This window comes from Erythrolamprus reginae, chromosome 3 (genome assembly GCF_031021105.1).
Source record: "Erythrolamprus reginae isolate rEryReg1 chromosome 3, rEryReg1.hap1, whole genome shotgun sequence".
Classification (NCBI taxonomy): domain Eukaryota; kingdom Metazoa; phylum Chordata; class Lepidosauria; order Squamata; family Dipsadidae; genus Erythrolamprus; species Erythrolamprus reginae.
In genome coordinates, this window is record NC_091952.1 from 141,067,311 (window position 1) to 141,083,246 (window position 15,936).

The 15,936-nt window shown below is 49.4% G+C and overlaps 1 protein-coding gene across 4 annotated transcripts in view; it reads left to right on the forward strand.

Moving 5' to 3' along the window:
• Positions 1-15,936, forward strand: part of LOC139164567 (5'-AMP-activated protein kinase subunit beta-2-like) — a 207,517-nt gene that overhangs the window by 95,240 nt on the left and 96,341 nt on the right. The gene's annotated exons all lie outside the window — the stretch shown is intronic.

The following is a 15,936-nucleotide window of genomic DNA, read 5'->3' on the forward strand; positions in this document are numbered from 1 at the left end:
GCTGAGGCAATTAGGTTAATGGGGTTGATGATAAATTACGGGCGTTGGGGAGTGCGCATGTGGGCATTTATTTGTTTGGAGAAAGATCATTGCCAAGGTTTAGACTATTCCCGGATTTCTGTTGACTATTTGGACAATTCATAGTTAACTCTTGTGGACTCAAAGAAGGGGGAGCTGTGCAGAATCACAGCTGCCTTAATTGCTCTCTTTTGTTCCTGCTTTTGACCGCATTCCAGGATTGTTATCTGGGTGAGAGAAATTTGACTCTGCTTAAATGTGTGTGCTTTTAACACTGTTTCAGATAAACTACTTTTATTTCTTCTGAGCTGGCGTGTGTGTTTGACTTTACATTCCTCTCTCACTGGGGGCTGTTAACGAGAAGCCCGGCATAACATCACCCGTGCATCTAAAATAGGATCCACAATTCCCGCTCTTCATCAGACCCAGACAAGGCCCTAGCTGGGTGTTCTATATTCTCTGCAGGACCCTCAATCTCTATCCCTTCCTCACCCTTGCTATCCGACTCCTCTTAATAGCCACACAGGCCTATGATGCTCAAACAGACCGGTTCCTCCTCTTCAAAGTCTGTGATTAAAGAAACTGGCTGTGATCCAGCCACAACAAATATTAGTTATGAAAGGGGAGCATTATTTGGCTCTTATTCTACACAGGGCAAGAAACATTAGTTAAATACTTTAAGACCAACTAAGCCTAAAATGTGCTGTTTTTATGTAGAAATTCTGAAATGAATCAGATATCAGAAATGGAGAATTTCTAACATCTAGGATCTCTTTTTTTTTAATGATAGCAGATCCATGCCTTCTGTATCTATTCATATAGACATAAAAACATGTCTACATGAAAAAATATGCTTGAATCACCTTCTATACTATTAACACATTGTGGACTCCAAGAATTTTCCTGGAACCAGACTGAGCTAATTTATAAAGCAGCAAATAATGAATATTAATTATATGTCAATCTCTTTTCCAAACAATGCTTAATTGAGGTTTTAATCTATTTTATCTTAACCAGGTCAGATCAGGGTACGAGTATTTATGTTGAGAAGAAGGGGAAAATAGAGTTATAGTTCTCTATTGCCTTACGGGACATATTAGGTTCCATGAAGTCAAATACAACTTATATTATCCACCACAAAGGAACTCAGTATCTCTCACTCTGACTTGCGTATTTCATTTCATTTCATTTTATTTATTAAACTTTTATGCTGCCCATTTCCCTATAAGGATGACTTCAGGTTGCTACAATATAGCAGTACATAGATGGAATACTTGTAAGCTCCAGCTTAACTTTCAGGCTCTAAAACTAATCCTATGTAACAAGTGTTAAATGTTTTGTCAGATTTTGTCTCTATAGATCTGCAGGTCTGCAACCTGTGGCTCCAGAGCCGCATGCGGCTCTTTGGGCCCTCTGCTGTGGCTCCCTGTTGGGTGATCCCATCACTGATTGGCCTTGTCCTAGCCAACCCCTCCCAGTAACTTGTTGCTTAGCCTGAGAAGGTAAGCACAATGGCGGGATATGGAGAAGTGACTGGCGCTGATTCTCTGGTGCCTCTGGAGCTTCTTCCATCCCTTGTTGGTGCTGGGTGTGCCTCTATCAGTTGGGGAGATGCTCAAACTGCTCTCCGCCCTGAGATACTGGCCTGACCCAGCCGTGATGACGCCAGCTTCACTATTGCAAGGGCTGGCTGAGTGGGAATGGGATCTGGGAGGATGGGATGACAGAAAGGGGGATGGGCCTGCAGTGCCCAGTTGTGGCTTTAAAATATGCCTGGGGAACTTTTGCCGCCTACAGGATGCTTTTCAATTAAAGCTCTGTATGTGTCTGTCTGTCTCTATCTCTCTTCTTTCTCAGAAACCTGGTGAGAGTGACCTTTCTCCCCCTCCCCCTCCTTATCCTCTCCACGATCCCCTGGCCAACAGTGGTGGTGCCAGCAGGGTACCCACAAACGAGTGGCCATCCACCCTATGTGTGCCTTTTCTGTGCTTTCGCTGAGTCTGGCCTCTTGCTTGAGGAGGGTGTTCCTGCTTGTATGCACCCTCCCTGCCTCACCATAGCTGGCAAAGGGGTCATAAGAGGAGAAGGAGTGGGAGGTGGTAGTGGAGGAGGAAGAGGTAGAGGTAGAGGAAGGTTGTCGTGGCCTTAGTGCAGAAACAAAGTTGGGGCAGCAGGAGGGAGCTCGAAGACACTGCTCCGCTGGACTATGGTTTAACACCTTAATTTTTAGATTGTTTCGAATTGGGTGACTCAGCCTTTTGACAATGTTCGGTTGAAGAGGAGTGATGGCTGTGTTTACGCTATTTGGGGCTTCGTTTTGGGCGATTTTAGACGATTTAGGCAACTTAGAAGATAAACATACTGAGGGGATCAGCTGTAAAGCGGAAGATGATGACCGCTTTTACGAGCTGCCCCCATCGTTGCCTTTGCCTCTGTTTTTGAGAGATTGCCTGGACTGAGGGGAATGGAGAGAAGGAGTGACGACTGTATTACCAGGGGCTTCGTTCCGGGCGTTTTTTAGACGATTTAGGTGACCTAGAAATAAAACGCAATAAGATCAGCTGTAAGGTGGAAGATGGTGGCCATCTTGTAAGAGCTGTCCCCGCCGTCGCCTAGACTGAGGGGAACTGAAAGACCGGTATTGAACCACTGAGCAAATACTAGAATTAATACCTAGGAACGAAGGCGAGCGGCAAGCTGAATTGGCGGTAACTGGGTGAAGTAGAAAAATGGCTAATGGCAGCAAGCCAGTGGAAACGACATGGAGGGACCGTTCTGATTAAGATCTGAAGCAGTTTGTTGACCAAGTGGCCCTGGGATCTGGCTGGTGAGAGCGGGCAGACCTCGGGCGCTGACTGGAAAAGCTGCCAGTGCCGGAAGATCTGCTGGCTGGAGAGGTCCGGGCTGACCATTTAGGAGGAGGAGGATGACCGGCAGTATGGGGGCCATCTTGAGAACATGCAGAAAACCAGGAGATCCGAGATGCCGTCCTGGAGAACCTTTGCCTGGCATTGAAGGATCTCCTATGGAACTCAAGACCCAAGTTGCAAAGACCAAGTTCCCTCTGCGATGCCAGTGGCTGAAGAAAGGAGAGATCGATGCCAAGGAGGCAGAGGTGATTAAAACAGGGAAAATACAACTATGGGGTGGAGACTGAGGCAACCCCCCCCTATGGACTCCTATAAGGGTGGACAGTCTCTTCCTTACACCTCTGGAAGAATCTATGGCAAGGAGGGTGGGGGCAACTCTGTGTTGAAAATCTCTTTATTAATTTTTCTTATATCATTCCCATCACATATTATTTTGAATTACAGATTATACATGTTCTCAGTTAACATTCTGACAGTAAGTTTTGACCGGTTTCATTTCATTATATACATTGTATTTCATATTTTTAAATTCTAAAATCTATTACGTTCATTAATTTTACATGGTAACTGTAAGTCATTTCAATTGTACTGTTGTTTCATATTATGTTGCTTTTATATTCTCTTTTGTTCCTCTCTCTGAAATTTGCCCAGCCGGGTTTCAGATATGGCATCAACCTCGACCCCAGGGAAGGGGGGGAGGAGTGGCTATTGTAGCCAGGGAGAGCCTTTGCCTGCGTAGACTCATTGCTCCGGAAATTGCGGGTTGCGAGTCTCTCTTGATGAAGTTGGACTTAGGGGTTCAGGTGGGCTTATTTCTCACGTACCTGCCTCCCAGCTACGTGTCAAAAGCCCTGCCTGTGCTACTCAAGGAGGTAGCCGGGTTGGCGGTGGAGTTCCCCGGACTCATTGTCCTGGGGGACTTCAACCTGCCGTCACTCGGCGAAACCTCTGGGTTGGCACAGGAGTTCATGGCCACCATGACAGCCATGTACCTGACTCAAGTAGTACAGGGTCCGACTCACGAGGGAGGGCATGCACCTGACATGGTATTCCTTTCCGAGCAATTGAGTAATGGTCTGAGACTAAGGGGCTTAGAAGTATTGCCTTTGTCATGGTCAGACCATTTTCTACTACGGCTTGACTTCCTGGCTCCAATCCTCCCCCGCAGGGAGGCGGAACCAATGAAGATGTTCCGCCCCAGACACCTGATGGACCCAGAGGGCTTTCAGACGGCGCTTGGGGTTATTCCAGAGGCACTCGTCCACAGTTCGGCGGAGTCTCTCGCGGAGGCCTGGAACAGGGCTGCGGCGGGGGCTCTTGACCGGATTGCGCCTTTGCGACCTCTCCGTGGCGTTAGACCCCGTAGAGCCCCATGGTTCAACGAGGAGCTCCGGGAGTTGAAACGCCAAAAGAGACGTCTAGAGAAGCGATGGAGGAAGAGTAGGTCTGAATCCGATCGAACACTTGTAAGAGTTTTTATTAAGACTTACAAAGTGGCGCTCAAGGCGGCAAGATGCGCGTACCATGCCGCCTTGATTGCATCAGCGGAATCCCGCCCGGCCGCTCTGTTTAGGGTGACCTGCTCCCTTCTTAACCAGGGGGGAGTTGGGGAGCCCTTGCAGAGTAGTGCCGAGGATTTTAACGCGTTTTTCGCTGATAAAGTTGCTCAGATCCGGGCCGACCTCGACTCCAATTGTAAAACAGAGTCGACTGACAACGAGTCAGTCGAGGTGACTGGGGCACGTACTTGTCCACCTGTCTGGGAAGAGTTTGATCTGGTGACACCTGATGAAGTGGACAAGGCCATTGGAGCTGTGAGTTCCGCCACCTGTTTACTGGATCCGTGTCCCTCCTGGTTGGTTTCGGCCAGCAGGGAGGTGACACGGAGCTGGGCCCAGGAGATTACCAACGCTTCCTTGGGGAGGGGAGTTTTTCCATCACTCTATAAAGAAGCGCTCATGCGCCCCCTCCTCAAGAAGCCCTCCCTGGACCCAGCCGTGCTTAACAACTATCGTCCAGTCTCCAACCTTCCCTTTATGGGGAAGGTTGTCGAGAAGGTGGTGGCACTCCAGCTCCAGCGGTCCTTGGAAGAAGCCGATTATCTAGGTCCCCAGCAGTCGGGTTTCAGGCCCGGTTACAGCACGGAAACGCTTTGGTCGCGTTGATGGATGATCTCTGGCGGGCCCGGGACAGGGGTTTATCCTCTGTCCTGGTGCTCCTTGACATCTCAGCGGCTTTCGATATCATCGACCATGGTATCCTTCTGCACCGGCTGGAGGGGTTGGGGGTGGGAGGCACTGTTCTTCAGTGGTTCTCCTCCTACCTCTCTGGCTGGTCGCAGTCGGTGTTAGTGGGGGGTCAGAGGTCGACTCCTAGGTTTCTCCCTTGTGGGGTGCCTCAGGGATCGGTCCTCTCCCCCCTGCTATTCAACATCTACATGAAACCGCTGGGCGAGATCATCCAGGGACATGGGGTGAGGTATCATCAATATGCGGATGATACCCAGCTTTACATCTCCACCCCATGCCCAGTCAACGAAGCGGCGGAAGTGATGTGCCGGTGCCTGGAGGCTGTTGGGGCCTGGATGGGTGTCAACAGACTCAAGCTCAACCTGGATAAGACGGAGTGGCTGTGGGTTTTGCCTCCCAAGGACAATCCCATCTGTCCGTCCATCACCCTGGGGGGGGAATTATTGACCCCCTCAGAGAGGGTCCGCAACTTGGGCGTCCTCCTCGATCCACAGCTCACATTAGAAAAACATCTCTCAGCTGTGGCGAGGGGGGCTTTTGCCCAGGTTCGCCTGGTGCACCAGTTGCGGCCCTATTTGGACCGGGACTCATTACTCACAGTCACTCATGCCCTCATCACCTCGAGGTTCGACTACTGTAATGCTCTCTACATGGGGCTACCTTTGAAAAGTGTTCGGAAACTTCAGATCGTGCAGAATGCAGCTGCGAGAGCAGTCATGGGCTTACCTAGGTATGCCCATGTTTCACCATCACTCCGCAGTCTGCATTGGCTGCCGATCAGTTTCCGGTCACAATTCAAAGTGTTGGTTATGACCTTTAAAGCCCTTCATGGCATTGGACCAGAATATCTCCGAGACCGCCTCCTGCCGCACGAATCCCAGCGACCGATTAGGTCCCACAGAGTGGGCCTTCTCTGGGTCCCGTCAACTAAACAATGTTGGTTGGCGGGCCCCAGGGGAAGAGCCTTCTCTGTGGCGACACCGGCCCTCTGGAACCAACTGCCCCTACTCTTCCTGCCTTCCGTAAACTCCTTAAAACCCACCTTTGCCGTCAGGCATGGGGGAATTGAAACATCTCCCCCTGGGCATGTTTAATTTATATATGGTATGCTTGTGTGTATGTCTGTTAGTATATGGGGTCTTTTTTAAATCTTTAAATATTTTAAATTCGCTAGATTATTTATGATTTGTTTCCACGTGTTGTGAGCCGCCCCGAGTCTTCGGAGAGGGGCGGCATACAAATCTAAGTAATAAATAAATAAATAAATAAATAAATGTGTTGTGAGGAGCATTGTTTGTTTTGAATAATGTTTTCTCCAAACTCCTAAAAGCAGAGCAACTCTGATATCTGGGGGGAGTTGGTTCCAAAGGGTCGGGGCCACCACAGAGAAGGCAAATCCTAATGACCGCCCAGAGTTTTCCAAGCTGGCGCGGAGTGAGTATCTCCCCGACCGACAGCTGATCCGCCCCTCCTAAGCTGTCGGTGGGGGAGAAAGCCTCAGCTTCCTGGGCTCTGCCATCAGCTGCGCCTACCTCCTCCCACGCCCTTCCACTTCCCCTCGGCGTTGGAGGAGGCGTTGGCCTCCTTCCCAGCCGCCGCGCTGGGAGCTGCCCCCTGGAGCTGGGGGCGACGGGCCTGGAATCGGCCTGCTCCACCCTGAACTCCGCCTCCTCCCCCGTCACCGTGCTGGCCAGCAAAGCGTCAAGGCTTCTGAGGTGAGCTGCGTGGCAGGAGGCAGAGCCAAGGGGAGGGCACACCGGCCAGCAAAGCCGGCTTTCCGGGAAAGCAGCGCGCTTTTCAAATGCGCTGCTTTCCTGCACCTCCCCCCACTGCCCAGGAAAGAGGTGCAGGAAAGCAGCGCATTTGAAAAGCACGCTGCTTTCAGGGAAAGCCAGCTTTGCTGGCCGGCACAGGGCTTGAGCCGTGCGCCAGTCAGCAAAGCTGCCTGCCTGCCACCAGCCCGATGTCCGTACGTGCTGGGGGGCGAATCTGCCAACCTGATGTCCGTCCATGCGGGGGGGGTGAATCCGCCGGCCCCGCCGCCATCCTGAATCCGTCTATGCGGGGGGGCGAATCCGCCAGCCACACCGCCAGCCATAGTTCCCTCTAAGCTGAGCAGTGAGCAATCGCTCACTTAAAAATCATCATCAACTCAGAGTTTTCCAAACCTGCCCAGAAGCCGAGAGGGAAAGAGTGAGAGGGAAGGAGAGAGAGAGGAAGAGAGGAAGAGAGAGAAACAGATAGAAAAAAGAGAAGGAAAAGAGAAAGAAAAAGAATGGGAGTAAGGAAGAGAGAAAGAAAATCAAAATCTAGTTTGAAACTAGCTCAACTATTTAAGTGGCATTTTGATATTGATAGAGTTGCCCTATTATGAGCTCACTGTTATAGACACACAGTACAGTATTTTATTTTGAAATTCTCTGAGGCAAAACAGGGTGGGTTTTTTGTTTGTTTGTTTGTTTATTTATTTATTTACTTATTATTTCTGTGCCGCCCATTCCGAAGGGACTGCTGCTCAGACACTATACTTTTCCGCCCACCCACCCCAAAAAATTAGAGGGAACACTGCCGCCAGCCTGATATCTGTCTGTGCGGGGGGGGCGAATCCGCTGGCCACGCCGCCATCCTGATATCTTTCCGTGCGGGGGGGTGCGAATCTGCTGGCCACGCCGCCATCCTGATGTGTGTCCATGCGGGGGGGGCGAATCCGCCAGCCACGTCACCAGCCTGATTTCTGTCCATGCAGGGGGGGCAATCCGCCGGCCACGCCGCCAGCCAGATGTCTGTCCGTGCAGGGGGGGCTCTCTTTCTTTCTTTCCCTCCTTCATTCCCTCTTTCTCATCGAGCTGGCGGCATGGCCGGCGGATTCATCCCCCCACACGGACGGACATCAGGCTGGCGGCATGGCCGGTGGATTTGCCCCCACACACGGACGGACATCGGGCTGGCGGCGGGGCCGGCGGATTCGCCCCCCGCACGTACGGACATCGGGCTGGTGGCGGTCAGCCGGCTTTGCTGACCGGCGCAGGGCTCAAGCTCTGTGCCGGCCAGTAAAACCGGATTTCCAGGGAAAGCAGCACACTTTTCAAATGCGCTGCTTTCCTGCACCTCTTTCCTGGGCAGGGGGACGGGAGAAGGTGGCCGCCTCCCCCTCCTGCCCAGGAAAGAGGTGCAAGAAAGCAGCACGTTTGAAAAGCGCACTGCTTTCCCGCAAAGCCGGCTTTGCTGGCCGGCACAGGGCTGGAGCCCTGCGCTGGTCAGCAAAGCCGGCTGCCTGCCGCCAGCCCGATGTCCATGCGTGCGTGGGGGGGGGCGAATCTGCCGGCCCCGCCGCCAGCCCGATGTCCGTCCGTAGGGGGGCGAATCCACCGGCCACGCCACCAACTCGATGAGAAAGAGGGAATGAAGGAGGGAGAGAAAGAAAGAGAGATATATAAAGGATAGAGAGAAAGAGGGAGGGAGAGAAAGGAGGTAGGGAAAGAGAAAGAGGGAATGAAGGAGGGAGAGAAAAAGAGAGAGATGTATAAAGGATAGAGAGAAAGAGGGAGGGAGAGAAAGAAAAGAGAGAAAAGGAGTGAGAGATAGAGGGAATGAAGGAGGAAGAGAAACAAAGAAAGAGTGAGAGATATAAAGGATAGAGAGGGAGGGAGAGAAAGGGAGGGAGGGAAAGAAGGAGGGAGAGAAAGAAAGAGATATAAAGGATAGAGAGAAAGAGGGAAGAAGAGAAAGGAAAGAGAGAAAAGGAGGGAGAGAAAGAGGGAATGAAGGAGGGAGAGAAAGAAAAAAGAGAGAGAGAAAGGATAGAGAGAAAGAGGAAGGGAGACAAAGGGAGGGAGGGAAAGAGAAAGGGGGAATGAAGGAGGGAGAGAAAGAGGGAGGGAAAGGAAAGAGAAAAGGAGGGAGAGAAAGAGGGAATTAAGGAGGAAGAGAAACAAAGAAAGAGTGAGAGCTATAAAGGATAGAGAGAAAGGAAGGGAGGGAGGGAAAGAAAGATGGAATGAAGGAGGGAGAGAAAGAAAGAGATATATATATAAAGGATAGAGAGAAAGAGGGAGGGAGAGAAAGGAAAGAGAGAAAAGGAGGGAGAGAAAGAGGGAATGAAGGAGGGAGAGAAAGAAAGAGATATATAAAGGATAGAGAGAAAGAGGGAGGAAGGGAAAGAGAAAGGGAATGAAGGAGGGAGAGAAAGAGAGATATATGTAAAGGATAGAGAGAAAGAGGGAGGGAGAGAAAGGAAAGAGAGAAAAGGAGGGAGAGAAAGAGGGAATGGAGGATGAGAAACAAAGAAAAAGTGAGAGCTATTACTATTAAGGATAGAGAGAAAGGGAGGGAGGGAGAGAAAGGGAGGGAGGGAAAGAGAAAGGGGGAATGAAGGAGGGAGAGAAAGAAAGAAAGAGAGATAGAAAGGATAGAAAGAGGGAGGGAGAGAAAGGAAAGAGAGAAAAGGAGGGAGAGAGAGGGAATGAAGGAGGGAGAGAAAGAAAGAAAGAGAGAGATAGAAAGGATAGAGAGAAAGGGAGGGAGAAAAAGAGGGAATGATGGAGGGAGAAAGAGTGAGAGATATAAAGGATAGAGAGAACGGAAAGAGAAAGGGAGGGAGAGAAAGGAAAGAGATGAGAGGGGAAGGAGGAGAGAGAAAGGAGGGGGAGCGAATTATGGATGTCAGAACTCGCGTACACGTGGTAGTGTGCGCCCACACTTTATTTATTTATTTATTTATTTATTTATTTATTTAGACTTCTATGCCGCCCAGTCCCAAAAGGACTCCTGCTCAGACACTATAGCTTTCCGCCCACACCGGAAAAAAATTAGAGGGAACACTGCCCGCTGGGCCAAAAAAACATGCCCTGCTGCATCTCCCGAATGCGCCGTCGCAAATCAACAGGCTTCTGCAGCAGAATAGTTTGTAACAGGGCCTGTTCCTTGGGATGTAGGAATTCGAGTTTCAGGGATAAAGCATCCACTCGTGGGTTTTGATAACTTGGTGTATACCGAATTCGAAGGTTGAACCGCACAAAGAAAAACGACCAACATATCCATCATTGGTTCAACTTTTGGGCCGTTTGCAGAAACTCCAGGTTCCAGTGATCCATCCGGACCTCCACCTGGTGCTGAGCTCCTTCGAGATGATGCCTCCACATCTGAAAGGCAGACTTAACAGCCAACAATTCCTGGCACTTTTCCAACTTGGCATACAACCACTGCTCACGCAAACGTTGCAGGACCCAGCGCAAATGCCGCAAGTGACTGGACTGTGAAGACACAAGAATGTCATCGAGATAAATAACAATTCCTTCTTCCAGATCGTGTAATTCAGATCGTGTAATTTTGAGGGCGTAAGCTTGCAGGAGTGGTAGATGCACGGGAACAGAGTACTACCATCCAGACGGGCCTGAAAAAGTACAGTGCCGACGGCGACATCAGAAGTATCAGTCTCCATGACAAATGGCCGATGCGTGTCTGGGTGCTGTAGCAGGGTTTCCTTCATAAAAGTGTCTGAGAGCCAAGAACGGCTGCTGTTCAGCCTCACCCCACTGAAATGGTACGTGTTTCTGCAACAGTCGGGTGAGGGGTGCGGTCAGGGTGGCAAACTCCGGGATAAACGTGCGATAGTAATTCGCAAAGCCCAACAGTCTCTGCATGTCCTTCACCTTCCGCGGGGGTTGCCAGGTTTTCAGAGCCGACACCTTGCCTGGGTTCATGGCTATGACCCCTGGAGAAATGACATGCCCCAGGAATTTATTTATTTATTTATTTATTTATTACTTAGATTTGTATGCCGCCCCTCTCCGAAGACTCGGGGCGGCTCACAACATGTAGAAACAAATCATAAGCAATCAGAATTCTATGGTGGTATGAAAAAACTGGCACTTTTCCAACTTGGCATACAACCACTGCTCACGCAAACGTTGCAGGACCCAGCGCAAATGCCGCAAGTGACTGGACTGTGAAGACACAAGAATGTCATCGAGATAAATAACAACAAAATGATCTAACATATCCCGAAACACATGATTCATCAGGTGCTGGGAGACTGCCGGGACGTTGGTGAGATGGAAGGGCATGACGGTGTACTCAAAATGCCTGGTGCCGAACGCCTTTTTCATACATCCCCTGGTCATATCCGCACCAAATTGTATGCACTTCGTAGATCAATTTTGTAAAACACCTTGGCGGATCGCAGATGCTCCATTAGCTCTGGGATCAACAGCAACGGGTACCAGTTGCACACAGTGATGGCATTCAGGCATCAGTAATCACAGCACAAATGCAAGTCCCCAGTCTTTGTCTTCACAAACAAAACAGATGCAGAAAGTGGCGAGGTCAAGGGCCTGATGAACCCTTTAGCAAGATTCTTGTCAATGAAGGCCTTGAGGGCCATGAGCTCGGATTCAGACATGGAATACAGCCGACCAGTAGGAAGCTTGGTGTCAGGGAAGAGTTCAATGGCGCAATTATACAGCCGATGTGATGGCAGCCAGTCCACCTCTTTTTCAACAAAGACATCAGTGAATTCTGTGAGACACTGATAAAACAACCTTGGGAGCCCTGGGCCCCTGACCGACGCAAACATGGCGATGATGGTCCACACACTGCAGACTTGGGAAAGATATAATGTTCTAGGACCACACCACGTGAGGATCGTGAGCACGTAGCCAAAACAATCCCAAAGCTACAGGAAAATTGAAGCCTCGGGTGACCTGAAACAATTGAAGCAAGGCTCGTGCCCGTTAGCTGCGTATATGAGTGACTTCTGCGGCCTCAGCGCTCAGGTGTAATGGAATGAGGCCGCATTGCTGGAGGCTTTCCAGGATGGCTTGTCTGAGGCCATGTTTGATTAGCTTTTTCATGAGGCCCTGCCGCGCACCTTGGACGGACTGAAGCAGCGCTGTTTGGACACTGAAGCCCAGCTTCACTGGAGAGCCTCCTCATGGGTCCCGATGACCATACGCACCAGCGGGGTCTGGAACCGGATGGGCCCGGACAGCAGAACTCGCCCATCAATAGTCTCAGTTAAAGTTAAAGTTAAAGGGGGTTTAACAGGACACAATGGCAGGGAATGTCGCTGGGCAAAAGCCTCATCCAAAACATTTGTGGTGGCCCCTGAATCCATGAGGACATGAGCCGCAAGATGCCGGGTATGATATTCTACAAGGAGTTGTACTTCAAGCATTAAGTGTCAGTACGATCCAGGGTCATTAGCAAAAGAGTCTTAAGACGGCTGGATGCTGGCCCGACCTTGTGTTGACACCAGGCCAGGCTCCCATCGTCTCCCAACAGAGCCTCCAGCTGGGTTGCAACAGGCACAGGACCCGACACACATGAGTCAGGAGCTGTGGAGAGAACATGGGGTGCAGACTCGGGAGTCGATGCTGGAGTAGTCGAGATGGCGGCAGTCAGTACAGGAGTTGTCGGGACAGCAGCAGCTGCCGTGCTCTGTCGTTTGGAAGGACAGGAATTAGCAAAATGGCCTCCCCTCCCACAGTAATAACAGAAACCTGCCGCGCGCCAATGAGCCCTCTCCATAGTGGTCACACGGGATCTGGCGTAGCTCACGTCCATCGGTTCCTCACGAGCCTCAGGAATGTGGACGCAGGGCTGGCACAAAATGTTGGAGTACAGGAACCTGGTACTGGACGGGCACAGTCAGCACCAAGGTGTGCGGCAGGGCCTCATGAAAAAGCTAATCAAACATGGCCTCAGACAAGCCATCCTGAAAGCCTCCAGCAATGCGGCCTCATTCCATTGCACCTGAGCGCTGAGGCCACAGAAGTCACTCATATACTCAGCTAACAGGCGCGAGCCTTGCTTCAATTGTTTCAACGCCCTCATGGCCATCTGCTCCAGTACTCAATCTGCAAACTGCCACCACAGCCGGTTACAAAAAGTGGCGTAGTCCTGCAGCAGCGGATCATAATAGTCCAGCAACAATGACTCACATGCTGCAGCTGGGCCAGCCAGCTGCAGAGGAATGCCACCTTCTCTGCGTCCCTGGGAAAATGCGCCAGTTGTCCATTTATAAACAGCTGCACCTGGCTGAGGAAGGCAGGAAACTGACAACAGTCTCCCCAAAACTTTTCAGGCACAAAACACTTCCTCCGTGGCAGGGGCTGTGGAGCTTGAACCACTGGCTGAACCGGGGGAGGGGCTGGCTGGTGCATTAAGTGATTCACCTGGGTCTGCAAGGCAATCAGCGTCTGTGTCAGAACTTAAATTTCCTGTCGTAGGTTCTCAAAAACGGCCTGCATCTCAGGCATGCCTTCAGACATTTCCAAGCAAACACAGGAACCAAAAAAATAATAAAAATAAACAGGGACAGCCCATGAAACTTGGTCAATGTGTGTTTGATAGGTGGGTGTTTATTCTGTTATGGCGGGCTTCTCATTAACAGCCCCCAGTGAGAGAGGAAGGCAAAGTCAAACACACACATGCCAGCTCAGAAGAAATAAAAGTAATTTATCTAAAACAGTGTTAAAAGCACACACATTTAAATAGAGTCAAAATTTCTCTCACCCAGATAACAATCCTGGAATGCAGTCAAAAGCAGGAACAAAAGAGAGCAATTATGGCAGCTGTGATTCTGCATAGCTCCCCTTTCTTTGAGTCCACAAGAGTAAACTGTGAATTGTCCAAATAGTCAACAGAAGTCCTGGAATAGTCCAAACCTTGGCAGTGATCCTTCTCCAAATGAATAAACACCCACATGCTCACTCCCCAACGCCCGTAATTTATCATCAACCCCATTAACCTAATTGCCTCAGCAACAGGTGTTCTCCCTTATCTCCGACAATACCTGTGCAGTTGGTCCCTTCTAGCCATGAGCCTGCGCATACAGGCGTCTATCCACCGATCCTCCTCCAAGTCTAATGACTCACTAATGACTAATGGGCTGGCTGCACCCATCTCTCCATCTGATTCTGCTTCCCCACCATCTGACCTTGGCAGTGAATCTTCACTATCATAAGCTGCTGGCATTAATGCAAGTCTCTGTTACCCCAGGGATTCCCCTAAACCAACATTCAAATTTCTTGTTGCAAGAGCTGGCCCAGAGCCAACCACAACACTGAGTGGGAATGAATGAGTGACATCGAGTTGGCCACACCCACCCAGGTTTTGTGACTCCTGATGTTTTCTTTTCTGTGGGAAATGGGTCCAAATGGCTCTTTAAATGTTTAAGGTTGCAGACCCCTGCCGCAGACTAACTGTAGTTTTTTTTTTCAATCTCTCCCCCTTTCAAACATCGTCTTAGTGTCCCCAAGAGCAAATCTTTAGAGACAGGAAACAGGAGTCTTCCCAGACTTTTAATGAGTCAAGGTTGACTCAGCCATCCATCCTTACAATTTGGTCGTCATTTCGATAAAATGAGGATCAAATTGTTGGGGGAAATATGCTGAATCTGTAAATCGCTTGAAGAGTATTGTAAAGCACTATGAAGCAGAGAAGAATAGAATAGGACAGGACAGAATTTTTTTACTGGCGAAGTGTAATTGGACCCACAAGGAGTTTGTCTTGGTGCATATGCTCTCAGTGTTCATAAAAGAAAAGATATGTTTGTAAAGAATCTTAAGGTATAGACCTTAATGATAGTCCAGATACAAATAAGCAATCAAATCATATTAGGAACCATCAATTTAAATCGTAAGGATACAAGCAATAAAGTTACAGTCATACAGTCATTAGTGGGAGGAGATGGGTGATGGGAATGATGAGAAGATTAATACCATGTTTCCTCAAAAATAGCACATGTCCTGAAAATAAGGCCAAGGCTGATTTTTGGGGTGGACATAAATAAGCCCTAGTGAAGGCATGGGCGTGGGCAGCACAGGAGGCAGCCCTTCCCTTTCCTGGTTAGCTAGTGGCAGCTGGGCCCCTTAAACCCAACCCGTGGTTCAGCTGAACTGATTGGAAGCTGCCTCTCTATTCTCTCCCCCACCCAATGTTATTGGCACTTTTCCGCCTCCTATCCATCCCCCTTGCCTACAAACACCCATCCCACTTGCAAGAGAGCAGCCTCCCAGCACCTCTTGCCACATAGTGCCCATTCAGCAAACAAATCCTCCTTCGGCCAGGCAGAGGGCCACTCACTGACTGAATGGTAAGAGGCCGGTCAGGCCAGCCACCTGTTTCCGAGTCTTCCAGGAGCTGAGGCAGAGGCTTTCAGCAGTGGCCATTCTGGAAGTGCACGCCCCTCTCTATGTTTCCATCTCTTTGTGGTGCTATGTTTCCATCTCTTTGTGGTGCTCACCTATCACTGCCTCTCTGTCCCGGCTGCTAGAAGACAGGGCAGCAGGTAGCTGGGCCAAACAAGTTCTTCTCCACTTCCATTGGTTTCAAGTCAGGGTTGATGTCTTGCAGCCTACCTCACCCCATCCCACCTACCACCCCCAAATTGCATTTCTTTTTTTTTCTTTTTTTTAATTTACAAATATACAATGAATACATTAAAAACATATAATAACAGTTGACAATTAAAACATGGCAAATTACATAAGCAATAATCGTGTGTTTTGACAATAAGCCAAGATACAAAGACAAAACAATCAATGAACATACAAACTTACAAAGGAAAGAAAGAAAAAAGGGAAGAAGAAGAAAAAAGAAAGGAAGAAAGGAATGGGCGGGTGTACGGTAGAACTGTGTTAAGAATATGAACTAGTTTTAATTTCAGCAGCTCGTTTCCTTGCATCTGATTTTTGGTAATATAGATAAGTAAAAGCAAGCATTGAATAAATCAAGGTAAAGAGGTTTTGAAAAAAAGTTCATTCCACTTTTGAGATAAATATCAATATCTCTTACAA